This window comes from Nerophis ophidion, linkage group LG11 (genome assembly GCF_033978795.1).
Source record: "Nerophis ophidion isolate RoL-2023_Sa linkage group LG11, RoL_Noph_v1.0, whole genome shotgun sequence".
Taxonomy (NCBI): Eukaryota; Metazoa; Chordata; class Actinopteri; order Syngnathiformes; family Syngnathidae; genus Nerophis; species Nerophis ophidion.
Window position 1 is genome coordinate 14,863,425 of NC_084621.1, and position 16,972 is coordinate 14,880,396.

The following is a 16,972-nucleotide window of genomic DNA, read 5'->3' on the forward strand; positions in this document are numbered from 1 at the left end:
TTCTGTTACCATCTCTTATGTTAACGGGTCGGTTTTGACCCATGTTTTAAATCAGCTGTAAAATACACTAAAAACAATTATCCATCATCCAATTTGTTTCTCATCTCTTGGTTACCTTGTTAGGCTTCCTTATCCTTGAAAATATTGGTTTTAATATTTTTGGTTTGGGCCATTGGGCCTTATTTTGTCAGTATACCCCTCGATTTCAATTTTTAAAAATGGTAAAACGAACCTCAAGAGAATCATATAAATAAAAAAAGGTTGTTTTGTTACCTAACTATTACTAAGGGGTATTAGAACACATCTCTTAAATAAATGTGTTTTGTTTATTTTTTCATTTTAAGAATTTTAACTATAGTGACATCTATGGTGTTACGGGTCAATTTCAACCCATATATATTTACTTCAAGAAAAAGGCTAAAAAGTATTTTTTTCAGCAACAGAAATCCAACATCAAACAAACAACCAATCAAGCGAATGAAACCAAGAGAAATAGATTACTAGTTCCAAAACTGATAAAAAAACAAAATCAGAGTGGCAAAAAGTGACACTTTTAGTGTCCATCTTTTGTTTGTTTTTGTACAGGATAACAAGGTAAAATGAGAATCCACTAAAGCTCACATGATTGGGAGAGGAGCTGGCTGTCAGTGTGTTCAGTTTTGGCTCTTATCATTGCTTTATTCTCTTATTTTTATAACCGGGTCGAAACCGACCCTAACAACACCAAGGGCATAATTTCTACCAGAGCATTTTATAATTTAGTGAAAAAAATTAAAATGTTTTATTTTGTTGACAAAGAGGTTCCTGACAAAGTCAAAAAGCTTTGATGCAAAAAAATAAATGTATGTGGTGTTTTTATGCATTTAAAACTGTGGCTAGCAGGCTGAGGGTATTAGGCTGTGGCTAGCAGGTCGAGGCTAGCAGGCTGAGGCTAGCAGGCTGAGGCTAGCAAGCTGAGGGTATTAGGCTGTGGCTAGCAGGTCGAGGCTAGCAGGCTGAGGCTAGCAAGCTGAGGCTAGCAGGCTGTGGCTAGCAGGCTGAGGCTAGCAGACTGAGGGTAGCAGGCGGTGGCTAGCAGGCGGAGGCTAGCAGGCGGAGACTAACAGGCTAAGGCTAGCATGCTGAGGCTAGCAGGCTGAGGCTAGCAGGCTGTGGCTAACAGGCTGAAGCTAGCAGGCCGAGGCTAGCAGGCCGAGGCTAGCAGGCCGAGGCTAGCAGGCCGAGACTATTAGGCCGAGGCTAGAAGGTTGAGGCTAGCAGGTCGAGGCTAGCAGGTCAAGGCTAGCAGGTCAAGGCTAGCAGGCTGAGGCTAGCAGGCCGAGGGTAGCAGGTCAAGGCTAGCAGGCTGTGGCTAGCAGGCTGAGGCTAGCAGGCTGAGGCTAGCAGGCTGAGGTTAGCAGGCTGAGGTTAGCAGGCTGTGGCTAGCAGGCTATGGTTAGCAGGCTGAGGCTAGCAGGCTGAGGCTAGCAGGCTGAGGCTAGCAGGCTGTGGCTAGCACACTGTGGCTAGCAGGCTTTGGTTAGCAGGCTGTGGTTAGCAGGTTGTGGTTAGCAGGTTGTGGCTAGCAGGCTGAGGCTAGCAGGCTGAGGGTATTAGGCTGTGGCTAGCAGGTCGAGGCTAGCAGGCTGAGGCTAGCAGGCTGAGGCTAGAAAGCTGAGGCTAGCAGGCTGTGGCTAGCAAACTGAGGCTAGCAGGCTGAGGCTAGCAGGCTGTGGCTAGCAGGCTGTGGTTAGCAGGCTGGGGCTAGCAGGCTGAGGCTAGCAGGCTGTGGCTAGCAGGCTGTGGTTAGCAGGTTGTGGTTAGCAGGTTGTGGCTAGCAGGCTGAGGGTATTAGGCTGTGGCTAGCAGGTCAAGGCTAGCAGGCCGAGGCTAGCAGGCCGAGGCTAGCAGGCCGTGGCTAGCAGGCTGTGGCTAGCAGGCTGTGGCTAGCATGCTGAGGCTATCAGGCTGAGGCTATTAGGCTGTGGCTAGCAGGCTGTGGCTAGCAGGTTGAGGCTAGCAGGCTGTGGCTAGCAGGCTGTGGCTAGCAGGCTGTGGCTAGCAGGTCGAGGCTAGCAGGCTGAGGCTAGCAAGCTGAGGCTAGCAGGCTGTGGCTAGCAGGCTGTGGGTAGCAGACTGAGACTAGCAGACTGAGGCTAGCAGACTGAGGCTAGCCGGCTGTGGGTAGCAGGCTGAGGCTAGCAGGCCGAGGCTAGCAGGCCGTGGCTAGCAGGCCGTGGCTAGCAGGCTGAGGCTAGCAGGCTGTATCTAGCGGGCTGTGGTTAGGAGACTGAGGCTAGCAGAGTGTGGCTAGCAGGCTGTGGCTAGCAGACTGAGGCTAGCAGGCGGTGGCTAGCAGGCGGTGGGTAGCAGGTCGAGTCTAGCTGGCTGAGGCTAGCAAGCTGAGGCTAGCAGGCTGTGGCTAGCAGGCTGTGGGTAGCAGGCTGAGGCTAGCAGACTGAGACTAGCAGACTGAGGTTAGCCGGCTGTGGGTAGCAGGCTGAGGCTAGCAGGCCGAGGCTAGCAGGCCGTGGCTAGCAGGCCGTGACTAGCAGGCCGTGGCTAGCAGGCTGAGGCTAGCAGGCTGTATCTAGCGGGCTGTGGTTAGGAGACTGAGGCTAGCAGAGTGTGGCTAGCAGGCTGTGGCTAGCAGACTGAGTTTAGCAGGCGGTGGCTAGCAGGCAGTGGGTAGCAGGCTGTGGGTAGCAGGCTGTGGGTAGCAGGCCGAGGCTAGTAGGCAGAGGCAATAAGGCTGAGGCTAGCAGGCTCTGGCTAGCAGGCTGAGGCTAGCAGGCTGTGGCTAGCAGGCTGAGACTAGCAGGTTGAGGCTAGCAGGCTGTGGCTAGCAGGCTGTGGCTAGCAGGCTGTGGCTAGCAGGCTGTGGCTAGCAGGCTGTGGCTAGCAGACTGAGGCTAGCAGACTGAGGCTAGCAGGCTGTGGTTAGCAGGTTGTGGTTAGCAGGCTGAGGCTAGCAGGCTGAGGGTATTAGGCTGTGGTTAGCAGACTGAGGCTAGCCGGCTGTGGGTAGCAGGCTGAGGCTAGCAGGCTGAGGGTATTAGGCTGTGGCTAGCAGGTCGAGGCTAGCAGGCTGAGGTTAGCAGGCTGAGGCTAGCAGGCTGAGGCTAGCAGACTGAGGCTAGCAGACTGAGGCTAGCAGACTGAGGCTAGCAGACTGAGTCTAGCCGGCGGTGGCTAGCAGGCTGTGGCTAGCAGGCCGAGGCTAGCAGGCTGAGGTTAGCAGGCTGAGGCTACCAGGCTGAGGCTAGCAGACTAAGGCTAGCAGACTGAGGCTAGCAGACTGAGGCTAGCAGACTGAGTCTAGCCGGCGGTGGCTAGCAGGCTGTGGCTAGCAGGCCGAGGCTGGCAGGCCGTGGCTAGCAGGTTGAGGCAGTCACACACGGCAGATAGGGAACTGAAGGAAGAAGAAAAAACAGGTGTAAGATGAGGAGCAAAAAAACACAAAAATGGCACGTTCGCCAGATTTTCAAAAGTCCTAGAATTCTAGGACAAACGGGCGAGAAGCGTCACCACATGTAGAAAAGGTGAAACGGTCTGACGATCGCGCCGAGTGAAGTCCAAACATTTGTAGGCTGCAGGTGATGAGTTGATGGCCGGCAGGTGAGTGATTAGGGTGCTGGGGTCAGCTGTGCCAGGCTGAGAGCTGGAGCCAAGCCTACGCCCAAAACACGCCCACTCTCCCAAATGTTACGTTTGGAACTCATTGTGGATGCGCGAGGTGTCACCCCAAGATGCAGTTGGACCAGACAGGCAGGAAGTGCAGGTAGGAGCTTGGTTTAATATAAAAATGATAAAAGAACTCTGACAAAACGGCAGAAGAAAGTGCATGCCAACGCACGAGAAGCTAATGCTAAACTTAGCATGCAGTTCAAAAAAAGTCCGAGAATAGCTTGCCAAGCGCACAGAAGCTAAGGAGCAACTTAGCAGAGTACAAGAGATAAAGAAACGCCATCATGACAGTTACTTACCGCAAACAAACCATCCAGAATGAACGAAGGTAGCAGGCAGGTTTAAATACTCACCTAAACAATTACTAACAGGTGTGCGTAGAAACAAGAGCAGGTGGGACAAATCAGAAGCCACTGAGACAAGATTAACAATCAATCAATCAATCAATGTTTATTTATACAGCCCTAAATCACAAACGTCTCAAAGGACTGTACAAACCACTACGACTACGACATCCTCGGAAGAACCCACATAAGGGCAAGGAAAACTCACACCCAGTGTGAAGCCAGTGACAATGATGACTATGAGAAACCTTGGTGAGGACCTCAAATGTGGGCAACCCCCCCCCCCCCCCCCCCCCTAGGGGACCGAAAGCAATGGATGTCGAGCGGGTCTAACATGATACTGTGAAAGTTCAATCCATAGTGGCTCCAACACAGCCGCGAGAGTTCAGTTCAAAGCGGATCCAAGACAGCAGCGAGAGTCGCGTCCACAGGAAACCATCCCAAGCGGAGGCGGATCAGCAGCGTAGAGATGTCCCCAACCGACACACAGGCGAGCGGTTCATCCTGGGTTTCGACTCTGGACAGCCAGTACTTCATCCATGGTCATCGGACCAGACCCCCTCCACAAGGGAGGGGGGTGACAGAGGAGAAAAAGAAAAGAAACGGCAGATCAACTGGTCTAAAAAGGAGGTCTATTTAAAGGCTAGAGTATACAAATGAGTTTTAAGGTGAGACTTAAATGCCAGGAAGTGCGCAAACTAAGAATCGGAAGAGTCAAACAATAAACAAGAAACACAAAAGACTCAAAACCCAAAACCATCCGGGAGGCGGATCATAACACCAAAAGCACACAGAGACAAACAGGCAGAGACAGACTGTGACAACTTTATTTTGTACCCATTGTGTGCATATTTCACTCTTTGTTGCATGTTTGTCGTGTTTCACTTTATTGTAAAATACGTCGATGGAAAGGGGGCGTGGCCTTCATATTTTGTCAACATTCAGTGTTTTATCCTACATAGAAAAATGTAAAATTATGTTTTTTAAGGCGGTCTGTCATAATGTTTTTAGCATTCAATAAGACATTATTAGCGTTCATAAAAATAGATATTTCGGGCCCCCCCCAGACACATTTTTTTCTCTAAAAGTGGCCCCCGAGTTAGGCCTGATCTATAAAGAGTAACGCCCTTTTTCCGGCACCGTCCCTGTGGTAGCCGTCGTGTCCCGGGATAGGTTCATGCTTCATCCTTTCCATTTATTGTTTTGACGTCACTGCATCATCATCGCGCTTAAACTTGGACTGAAATGGATAAAGGGTTACTAAACATGTCTTTGTTTTCCTGAGCAAATCTGTCCACCTTTTTTTAAAATGGCCGCCATATTACATTTACCATATTTTCCGGACCATTGGGCACACCGGGTTATAAGGCGCACTGCCGATGAATGGTCTATTTTCGATCTTTTTTTTTTTCATATTTAAGCCGCATCGGACTATAAGGCGCATCAAAGGAATCGTATTATAAAACCTATAAAATGTTGGTGTCGTTTACTTGAGTCATATTGCCATCATATTGCAGTCTATACGTATCTCTTATATAGGTTGATTGGCAACACTAAATGGTCCCTAGTGTGTGAATGTGAGTGTGAATGAGGTGGCGACTTGTCCACGGTTTACGACGCCTTCCGCCCGATTGTAGCTGAGATAGGCACCAGCGGAATAAGCGGTAGAGAATGGATGGATGAATGAACGTATCTCTTATGTTTGACTGCCATCTACTGGTCACACTTATCATGACACCATGTACCAAATAAAATCGCTTCGAGGTTGGTAAGCAAAACCAGAATTATTTCATACAGTAGGCGCACTGCCGATGAATGGTCTACTTTCGATCTTTTTTTCATACATAAGGCGCACGTGGTAATAGGGCGCATCAAAGGAATCGTATTATAAAACATAACATTTTGGTATTGTTTACTTGAGTCATACTGCCATTATATTGCAGTCTCCACTTATATATTATGTTTGACTGCCATCTACTGGCCACACTTATCATTACACGATGAACCAAATAAAATCGCTTCGAGGTCGGTAAGCAAAACCAGAATTATACCATACATTAGGCGGACTGGATTACGAGGCGCACTGGAGATGAATGGTCTATTTTCGATCTTTTTGTCATATATAAGGCGCACCGGGTTATAGAGCCCATCAAAGGAATCATAATACAAAACCTATAAAATGTTGGTGTTGTTAACTTGAGTCATATTGCCATAATATTGTGGTCTGCACGTATCTCTTATGTTTGACTGCCATCTACTGGCCACACTTATCATTACACGATGAACCAAATAAAATCACTTCGAGGCCGGTAAGCAAAACCAGAATTATTCCGTACATTAGGCGCACTGGATTATGAGGCGCACTGCCGATGAATGGTCTATTTTTGATCTTTTTTCCATATATAAGGCGCACCGGGTTATAGGGCGTATCAAAGGAATCATAATACATAACCTATAAAATGTTGGTGTTGTTTACTTGAGTCATACTGCTATAATATTGTAGTCTACACGTATCTCTTATGTTTGACTGCCATCTACTGGTCACACTTATCATTACACCACATACCAAATAAAATCACTTCGAGGTCGGTAAGCAAAACCAGAATTATTCCATACATTAGACGCACCGGGTTACGAGGCGCACCGGAGATGAATGGTCTACTTTCGATCTTTTTTTCATATATAAGGCGCACCGGGTTATAGGGCGTATCAAAGGAATAATAATACAAAACCTATAAAATGTTGGTGTTGTTTACTTGAGTCATATTGCCATAATATTGTAGTCTACACGTATCTGCTGGCCACACTTATCATTACACGATGAACCAAATAAAATCGCTTCGATGTCGGTAAGCAAAACCAGAATTATTCCGTACATTAGGCGCACTGGATTATGAGGCGCACTGCCGATGAATGGTCTATTTTTGATCTTTTTTCCATATATAAGGCGCACCGGGTTATAGGGCGTATCAAAGGAATCATAATACATAACCTATAAAATGTTGGTGTTGTTTACTTGAGTCATATTGCTATAATATTGTAGTCTACACGTATCTCTTATGTTTGACTGCCATCTACTGGTCACACTTATCATTACACCACGTACCAAATAAAATCACTTCGAGGTCGGTAAGCAAAACCAGAATTATTCCATACATTAGACGCACCGGGTTACGAGGCGCACTGGAGATGAATGGTCTACTTTCGATCTTTTTTTCATATATAAGGCGCACCGGGTTATAGGGCGTATCAAAGGAATAATAATACAAAACCTATAAAATGTTGGTGTTGTTTACTTGAGTCATATTGCCATAATATTGTAGTCTACACGTATCTCTTATGTTTGACTTCCATCTACTGGCCACACTTATCATTACACCACGTACCAGATAAAATCACTTCGAGGTCGGTAAGCAAAACCAGAATTATTCCGTATATTAGGCAGACTGGATTATGAGGCACACTGCCGATGAATGGTCTATTTTTGATCTTTTTTCCATATATAAGGCGCACCGGGTTATAGGGCGTATCAAAGGAATCATAATACAAAACCTATAAAATGTTGGTGTCTTTTACTTGAGTCATATTGCCATAATATTGTAGTCTACACGTATCTCTTATGTTTGACTGCCATCTACTGGTCACACTCATCATTACACCACATATCAAATAAAATCGCTTCGAGGCCGGTAAACAAAACCAGAATTATTCCGTACATTAGGCGGACTGGATTATGAGGCGCACTGCCGATGAGTGGTCTATTTTTGATCTTTTTTTCATATATAAGGTGCACCGGGTTATAGGGCGTATCAAAGGAATTGTAATACAAAACCTATAAAATGTTGGTGTTGTTTACTTGAGTCATATTGCCATAATATTGTAGTCTACACGTATCTCTTATGTTTGACTGCCATCTACTGGTCACACTTATCATTTCACCACGTACCAGATAAAATCACTTCGAGGTCGGTAAGTAAAACCAGAATTATTCCATACATTAGGCGCACCGGGTTACGAGGCGCACTGGAGATGAATGGTCTACTTTCGATCTTTTTTTTCATATATAAGGTGCACCGGGTTATAGGGCGTATCAAAGGAATCATAATACAAAACCTATAAAATGTTGGTGTTGTTAACTTGAGTCATATTGCCATTATATTGCAATCTCCACATATCTCTTATGTTTGACTGCCATCTACTGGCCACACTTATCATTACACGATGAACCAAATAAAATCGCTTCGAGGTCGGTAAGCAATACCAGAATTATTCCGTACATTAGGCGGACTGGATTATGAGGCACACTGCCGATGAATGGTCTATTTTTTATCTTTTTTCCATATATAAGGCGCACCGGGTTATAGGGCGTATCAAAGGAATCATAATACAAAACCTATAAAATGTTGGTGTCTTTTACTTGAGTCATATTGCCATAATATTGTAGTCTACACGTATCTCTTATGTTTGACTGCCATCTACTGGTCACACTCATCATTACACCACATATCAAATAAAATAGCTTCGAGGCCGGTAAGCAAAACCAGAATTATTCCGTACATTAGGCGCCCTTGATTACGAGGCGCACTGCCGATGAATGGTCTATTTTCGATCTTTTTTTCATATATAAGGCGCACCGGGTTATAGGGCGTATCAAAGGAATCATAATACATAACCTATAAAATGTTGGTGTTGTCTACTTGAGTCATATTGCCATAATATTGTAGTCTACACGTATCTCTTATGTTTGACTGCCATCTACTGGTCACACTTATCATTAGACCACATACCAAATAAAATCACTTCGAGGTCGGTAAGCAAAACCAGAATTATTCCATACATTAGGCACACCGGGTTATAAGGCGCATCAAAGTAATCGGATTACAAAACCTATAAAATATTTGTTTACCTGAGTCATATTGCCATAATATTGTAGTCTACACGTATCTCTTATGTTTGACTGCCATCTACTGGTCACACAAAGGGCTGCACAAGCCACAACGACTTAATTAATAACATTTAAGCTATTATTGTTTCATGCTTACAACAAAATTGTGTTTGGCATGCGATCCATTGGCAGATTTTCACATTTACCCTCAGGTGGCATACATTTTGGGCACCCTTCACATAAACCATTAGCGGCCAACCGATAATAAAAAATTAAAACAAGGTCAATTATCTCCTCAGCTAACCAAATCACTCGCAGTACGAATGTGTGTTTTGCTGCGTATTGTTGTGTGTACTTGTGTGAGCCAGAGATGATGTGGAGATACCTGGCATGGCTGCACCCTGTGTTTATTTGGCTGGGGGGTTGGGGGGGGTAGCTCTCAGACTGTCAGCGCCAAGCTTATGTAGCGAAACAAAACATGCTGTCATCTCTGTAACAAGTGTAGCCGCCGGGACTCGGCAGACACGCCTCAGCCAGACAAGCCTCCAAACCCTCCTTCTCCCTGCTCATATGTATTCTCTCCACCCCTCGCCAACTCGGGCCGAAAACTACCTGCCTCTTTCGTCTGAAGCGTTTTGTTCTTGGTTCTTGTTTGTCGCGTCGGAATGGGGCAAACGTCCTTTTTAGGGAGTTCAAGCTAAAACCAGTTGCCAAGCATCCAGGCAGTACCGTATTTTTCGGACTATAAGTTGAACTTAAATTCCTTTCTGTAACGAGTCGGGCGCATGGTGATGCGGGTTTCGTTCTCCCAGGGATGCAGACGGGCTTCGGACACAGCGTGCAGGTAGGAAAAATGATTTATTTAAAATATAAATCAGACTGAGACAAAATTAAAAGAGCTAGCGTTGGAGCTAGAAAACAAAATAGCCTAGCGTGGAAGCTAGCAGGTAGTGAGAAGGAAACAAAACGTTGTTACTTGTTGTGCAAAGACAAATTAGGAAACAACACCGAATGAACGGAGAAGGCAGGCTTAAATAAAGACAGCAATCACAAGACAGATGCACGTTCGGAACAGGCGGCAGGTGAAAATAATGGGTAACCATTGAAACCAAACTGAGAGGTGCACAAACAAGAGCCGAAGGAGTCCAAAACTAACAGAAAACACAAAAAGACTCAACAATCCAAATCGAAAGATGATCCGGGCAGCGGATCATAACACCTTTCATTTTCTCAAAAATTGACAGTGCGCCTTATACGGAATGTACGGTACAGAGCCCACATAAGGGCAAGGAAAAACTCACCCCAGTGGGACGTTGGTGACTATGACAAAACCTTCCCAGGGGAGACCGAAAGCAATGGATGTCGAGCAGGTCTAACATGATATTGTGAAAGTCCAGTCCATATTGGATCCAACATAACAGTGAGAGTCCAGTCCATAGTGGATCCAATATAGTAGCGAGAGTCCCGTCCATAGTGGAGCCAGCAGGAGACAGTCCCAAGCGAAGACGGGTCAGCAGCGCAGAGATGTTCCCAACCGATGCACAGGCGAGCGGTCCACCCTAGGTCGCGACTCTGGACAGCCAGCACTTCATCCATGGCCACCGGACCTGTGTCCCCCATGCCCACCCTCCACAAGGGAGAGGGGGGCAGAGGAGAAAAAGAAAAGAAATTACAGATCAACTGGTCTAAAATGGGGGTCTATTTAAAGGCTAGAGTATACAAATGTCATGTCTGTGTGATCATGTTTTTTTTTTGGACTCTTTGTGCACTTTTGTTTGTTTTGTCACCTTGTCCTCATGTCACGCACCTGTTTGCACGAATCACCACAGTATTATTTAAGCCACAGTTGCAAGGTAGTCAGCCTGGCAACATCACCATCTATCACCCTCTGTCACACACTTCACATCCATGCCAATGATCCATGCCCCTTGTCTCTTTCCAAGTAAGTTTTTTGTTATTCATGCCGTTGTGCAAGTGTTTTGTTTTATGTTCATAGTTTTCCCTTTGCGATAGTTTTGTTTCATAGCCAAGTTTTTGTACCTCTGCTGAGAGCGCCTTTCTTTTATTCCTGTTTTGAGTAAAGACAAAATAATGTTCTTATCTTTGACCGTTGTCCGATCCAGTCGCTTTGCACCTCGAAAACAATCCAGGCCCAAGTCCAAGTCTTTTCAACAGATGGGTTTTAAGATGGGACTTAAATGCTTCTACTGAGGTAGCATCTCGAACTGTTACCGGGAGGGCATTCCAGAGTACCGGAGCCTGAATAGAAAATGCTCTATAGCCCGCAGACTTTTCTGGGGCTCTGGGAATCACTAATAAGCCGGAGTTCTTTCAACACAGATTTCTTGCCGGGACATATGGTACAATACAATCGGCAAGATAGGCTGGAGCTAGACCGTGTAGTATTTTCTACGTAAGTGTGTACGTCGTTCCTTGCTGCCAATCAGTGAAAGCAATGCAGATGCCGCACGTTATCGCCCTCACCCTAGAGACAAGACGAGGCGATAGGATACGTTAAAAGTTGGAGGTGAAGAACAATCTTCCCCTGAATCGTTCTCCTGCAAATTGGAGCCAACTTTCGTGTTGTTTGTCTTCGCCCATCTGTTGTCTAAACAGCGCGCTCCTCCAGGCACATCAGGCCAGATATGTAAGCTGTTAGAGACGGGAAGTCAAGCGCCTCTTTCAATTACTCTCTTATTGGCTTAGCGCTCCCTGCGGACAGGCTGGCCTTCCAGTGTCAATCCCGCCGCAAATGAGAGAGCCTCGCTCCCTGGCAGTGCGGGCGTCTCTTCGGCTTTGTGTCACGCGTCCTCCCGCCCCGAACTTGACAAACAACGACGCAGGCGACCTCTCCTTTGACGTCTCCAAATGGCTTGACTCGTTTTCCGCTTGTCCGGTCAAAACAGCGAATACTGTGCATCCTTTAGGCGTGGTGCAATTTAAGAAGTCAAACCTAAAAAAAGTACTCTCACCTATGGTCTTGAAGTGTGGGTTGTCAGGTTCAAACACTGATGACATCTATCAAACAGACAAGAAGCAAGGAATCATGCAGAGACAGAGTTCAATTTAGCTCATGAGGAGAACGCACGGCGCTGCACACTTGGTCACAGTCTCGCCGTATGCTCTAAGGTTCAGCTCCCGTGTCCCTGTTTTTATTCAGAGTTCCATAGTAAACATCACTGAGGCCGCCTCTAAAAGATTGGTCACATATATTATGCAAAGCAAGTTCAGGACGCACAGTACGTGACGGGATAGGCTGGGGGCCTTGTGATTTCGCCTTGTCCCCGCTTCGTCTGCGTGTTGTCATCTTATCTTCGTTGAAGTCCTTGAAGTCCTTGCTCTTAGCGGGCTAAAACAAAGATAACATCTGTGGCAGAGGCCACCCCTCAGACAAGAAGTTTTGTCCTTGCATAGATTAGAAAAAGTCTAACTTGAGCACAATAGCTAATAACTAAAGCAACAGACATTAAGCATACTAAAGTTAGTGTGATAATATATACATCATTATCCAAACAAGGTCATGACTGAAAGAATAAGATCGCATATTCCATCCATCCATCTTCTTCTGCTTATCCGAGGCCGGGTCGCGGGGGCAGCAGCCTAAGCAGGGAAGCCCAGACTTCCCTCTCCCCAGCCACTTCGTCCAGCTCTTCCCGGGGGATCCCGAGGCGTTCCCAGGCCAGCCGGGAGACATAGTCTTCCCAATGTGTCTTGAGTCTTCCCCGTGGCCTCCTACCGGTTGGACGTGCCCTAAACACCTCCCTCGGGAGGCGTTCAGGTGGCATCCTGACCAGGAATGGCAGATAATATGTCCTACCTTATACACACATCATAATAATACTCCTATGTTGAAGCACAGTACAATCCATCAAGCGGTGCTGCTTCATAGCCTACCAAAGTCGTACTAAAGCATTTTGATAGATTGTTGAGCGCCTTTTGTAATGTTCTATATTTGCAATGGGACATATAAAATGTTGGCGTTGTTTACTTGAGTCATTATGCCATCTTATTGCAGTCTACACATATCTCTTATGTTTGACTGCCATCTACTGGTCACACTGATCATCACACCATGTACCAAATAAAATAGCTTCGAGGTTGTCAAGCACAACTAAAATTATTCTGTACCTTAGGCGTACTGTGTGGCACGCACAAAAGTGCTTTCCTCAAATGCACTAGAGTCTGGAATCTTCCATCTCTCCCTTGCATGGCCCAAAACTGGTCAATCTTTGCTTCCTGAGGAAGATCTTCACTGCCAAGCACTTGGTAGTCCACTACTTCTTCCCGGAGGCTATCCAGGTCCAATCGCAGCTGCGGCTTGGAACTTACAAGCGTATTTCTTCATCTTACTTGTCGTCGGCGTCGCCAGGGCTGTATCTTCTTCGTTCTTCTGCTTCGTCTCCTTGTTGTGTGCGCAGTTGTGCACTGCACCCTCTAAAACCCGTAGATGCTATTGTCACATATGCATGTACCGTAGATAGGAGTATTGTCCTGTTTAAGAGTGTCACAACATTGCTGTTTACAGCAGACGAACTGCTTTATGGTAGACGAAAACGTGACTGCTGTTGTCGTGTGTTGTTACTGCGTTGGGAGGACATTAATGAGACTGCCTAACAATTAACTCACATAAGAAACAAAGAACTCGCCCTCAATCATTCTACAGTTATAACGTCCTTGGGCAAGCACACTGTTTATATTGTGGGAAAGCGGACTTGAAAAGAGGAAGTCAATACGTCACTCAGGTTCGCATGGAGCTGGATGGAGCGTGGCCTCCAGCTCCGCCTGAATTTCGGGAGATTTTCGGGAGAAAATTTGTCCCGGGAGGTTTTCGGGAGAGGCGCTGAATTTCGGGAGTCTCCCGGAAAATCCTTAAGGGTTGCCAAGTATGACTGTTCAGGCCAGAAATTAGATCGGTCTAACGGAAAATGATGATGTTATCTAAATTAAGAAAATGAATAGACATCCAGTCTACAATTTTTTTAAACCAAATTTGACATTTTGTTTAACTCTTGCCTGCATGTAAACTGTTTGTTCCTGCAAGCATCCAAACCTTTTACGCAACTAAACTATCCGCCTTCTTCCTCCTATGGGATTTTGCCTCGTGTGTGTGTGTGTGTGTGTGTGTATGTGTGCGTGTGTGTGTGTGTGTGTGTGTGTGTGTGTGTGTGTGTGTGTGTGTGTGTGTGTGTGTGTGTGTGTTCTGGCAATGCTCTGGGACATCGCTCTGTTTACACAGTCACTTTTGGCGGACTTCTGACGGTATGGGGACTTGGTTACAACTAACATATTTTTCCAAAAACAAAATCTGGTTTAGTGTTCCTTAGAATGACATTTTTATACAGCATGATTATAAAACATGATTACCTTAAAGTATGATCCACATTCAGAATCCTCCATCCTTCCATATATGGTAGTTGGAGTTGCAGACAACTTCATTACTACTAAATAGCAGTTGTCAGTAATGTCACAAAAAAAATGCAGAATTTGCTTCAAGTGGTGAAACTTCCTATAAAGGGACAGCTGTACTGCTGTATTCTGAGGATCGTGTCTTATTTAATCGAAACTTGTTTTCTTTTTTTTTTAAATGGTCCTCAGTAGTCACGTAAAATTTGTGTGAATTATGCAAAATTATTTAAGTTTGGTCCCCCTGAACAATATTAACTCTTTTTCCCCAGGGTCCCCAGTAAGTATGAACAGCACATTACTTCATCAATCCAGAGATTTAAAGACGTGTATGAGCTAACTGGGCAGTGGCCATTTTACCAATTTTTTTTATGCCTCCACAACCTGTAAAAAGGGTAGTCCCCACAAGTCATGATCAAAAAATGTTGTACCCATTCCAAATGATAAGCAGTGTGTGTGTATGTGTGTGAGCGTGTGTATATTCTGGCAATGCTGTCTTAATGGGGACATTGTTCTATTTACACAGTCACCTTTAGTGGACCTCTGACGGTATGGGGACAAAAAAACTGGTCCCAAAAAGGGAAACCTTTTTAAATGATAGTCAGATCTATTCTGACCCATATTAACTCTTTTCCCCAAGGGTCCCCAGTAAGTATGAACAGCACATTACTTCATCAATCCAGAGATTTAAAGACATGTATGAACTAACTGGGCAGTGGCCATTTTACCTATTTTTTTTATGCCTCCACAACCTGTAAAAAGGGTGGTCCCCACAAGTCATGATCAAAAAATGTGGTACCCATTCCAAATGATAAGCAGTGTGTGTGTATGTGTGTGTGTGCGTGTGTGTATTCTGGCAATGCTGCCTTAATGGGGACATTGCTCTATTTACACACTCACCTCTAGTGGACCTCTGATGGTATGGGGACAAAAAAACAGGTCCCGAAAAGGGAAACCTTTTTAAATGATAGTCAGATCTATTCTGAGCCATATTAACTATTTTTCCCCAGGGTCCCCAGTAAGTACGAACAGCACATTACTTCATCAATCCAGAGATTTAAAGACGTGTATGAGCTAACTGGGCAGTGGACAGTTTACCTATTTTTTTATGCCTCCACAACCTGTAGAAAAGGCTGGTCCCCACAAGTCATGATCAAAAACTTGGTCCCCATTCCAAATGATAACCAGTGTGTGTGTGTGTGTGTGTGTGTGTGTGTGTGTGTGTTCTGGCAATGCTGCCTTAATGGGGACATTGCTCTATTTACACAGTCACCTTTAGTGGGCCTCTGACGGTATGGGGACAAAAAAAACAGGTCCCGAAAAGGGAAACCTTTTTAAATGATAGTCAGATCCATTCTGAACCATATTAATGATTTTTCCCCAGGGTCCCCAGTAAGTACGAACAGCACATTACTTCATCAATCTAGAGATTTAAAGACGTTTATGAGCTAACTGGGCAGTGGACATTTTACCAAATTGTTTTTATGCCTCCACAACCTGTATAAAGGGTGGTCCCCACAAGTCACGATCAAAAACTTGGTCCCCATTCCAAATGATAACCAGTGTGTGTGTGTGTGTGTGTGTTCTGGCAATGCTGACTCTGTTTACACAGTCACCTTTAGTGGACCTCTGATGGTATGGGGACAAAAAAACAGGTCCCGAAAAGGGAAACCTTTTTAAATGATAGTCAGATCTATTCTGAGCCATATTAACTATTTTTCCCCAGGGTCCCCAGTAAGTACGAACAGCACATTACTTCATCAATCCAGAGATTTAAAGACGTGTATGAGCTAACTGGGCAATTGACATTTTACCAAATTGTTTTTATGCCTCCACAACCTGTATACAGGGTGGTCCCCACAAGTCACGATCAAAAACTTGGTCCCCATTCCAATTGATAACCAGAGTGTGTGTGTGTGTGTTCTGGCAATGCTGCCTTAATGGGGACATCGCTCTGTTTACATAGTCACATTTAGTGGATCTCTGACGGTATGGGGACAAAAAAACAGGTCCAGAAAAGGGAAACCTTTTTAAATGATAGTCAGATCTATTCTGAGCCATATTAACTATTTTTCCCCAGGGTCCCCAGTAAGTACGAACAGCACATTACTTCATCAATCCAGAGATATAAAGACGTGTATGAGCTAACTGGACAGTGGACATTTTACCTATTTTTTGTATGCCTCCACAACCTGTATACAGGGTGGTCCCCACAAGTCATGATCAAAAACTTGGTCCTCATTCCAAATGATAACCAGTCTGTGTGTGTGTGTGTGTGTGTGTGTGTGTGTGTGTGTGTGTGTGTGTGTGTGTGTGTGTGTGTGTGTGTGTGTGTGTGTGTGTGTGTGTGTGTGTGTGTGTGTGTGTGTGTGTGTGTGTGTGTGTGTCTCCCAGCTGCACACCATCCCAGTGTGAAGGTCAGGCTACAGCTCGTCTAGCAGCAGGAGATGTCACACCAGGACGGGCCATGGCAGCCATGCACAAAATTGCCTCAACAGATCACAGGCCGCCGCCCATCTGCCGTGACGCCAGATTGCGGGTCGCGGGCGGCTGAGTTCGGGTGGTCGCGCTAATAACCCGCCTCCGCCGCCACGCGGGCCATTTTGTAAAATTAAGCGCCAACAGAGCTCTTTGGAGGAATTTGGCATTTTTTGGATGACCTGGAGTAGGCAGA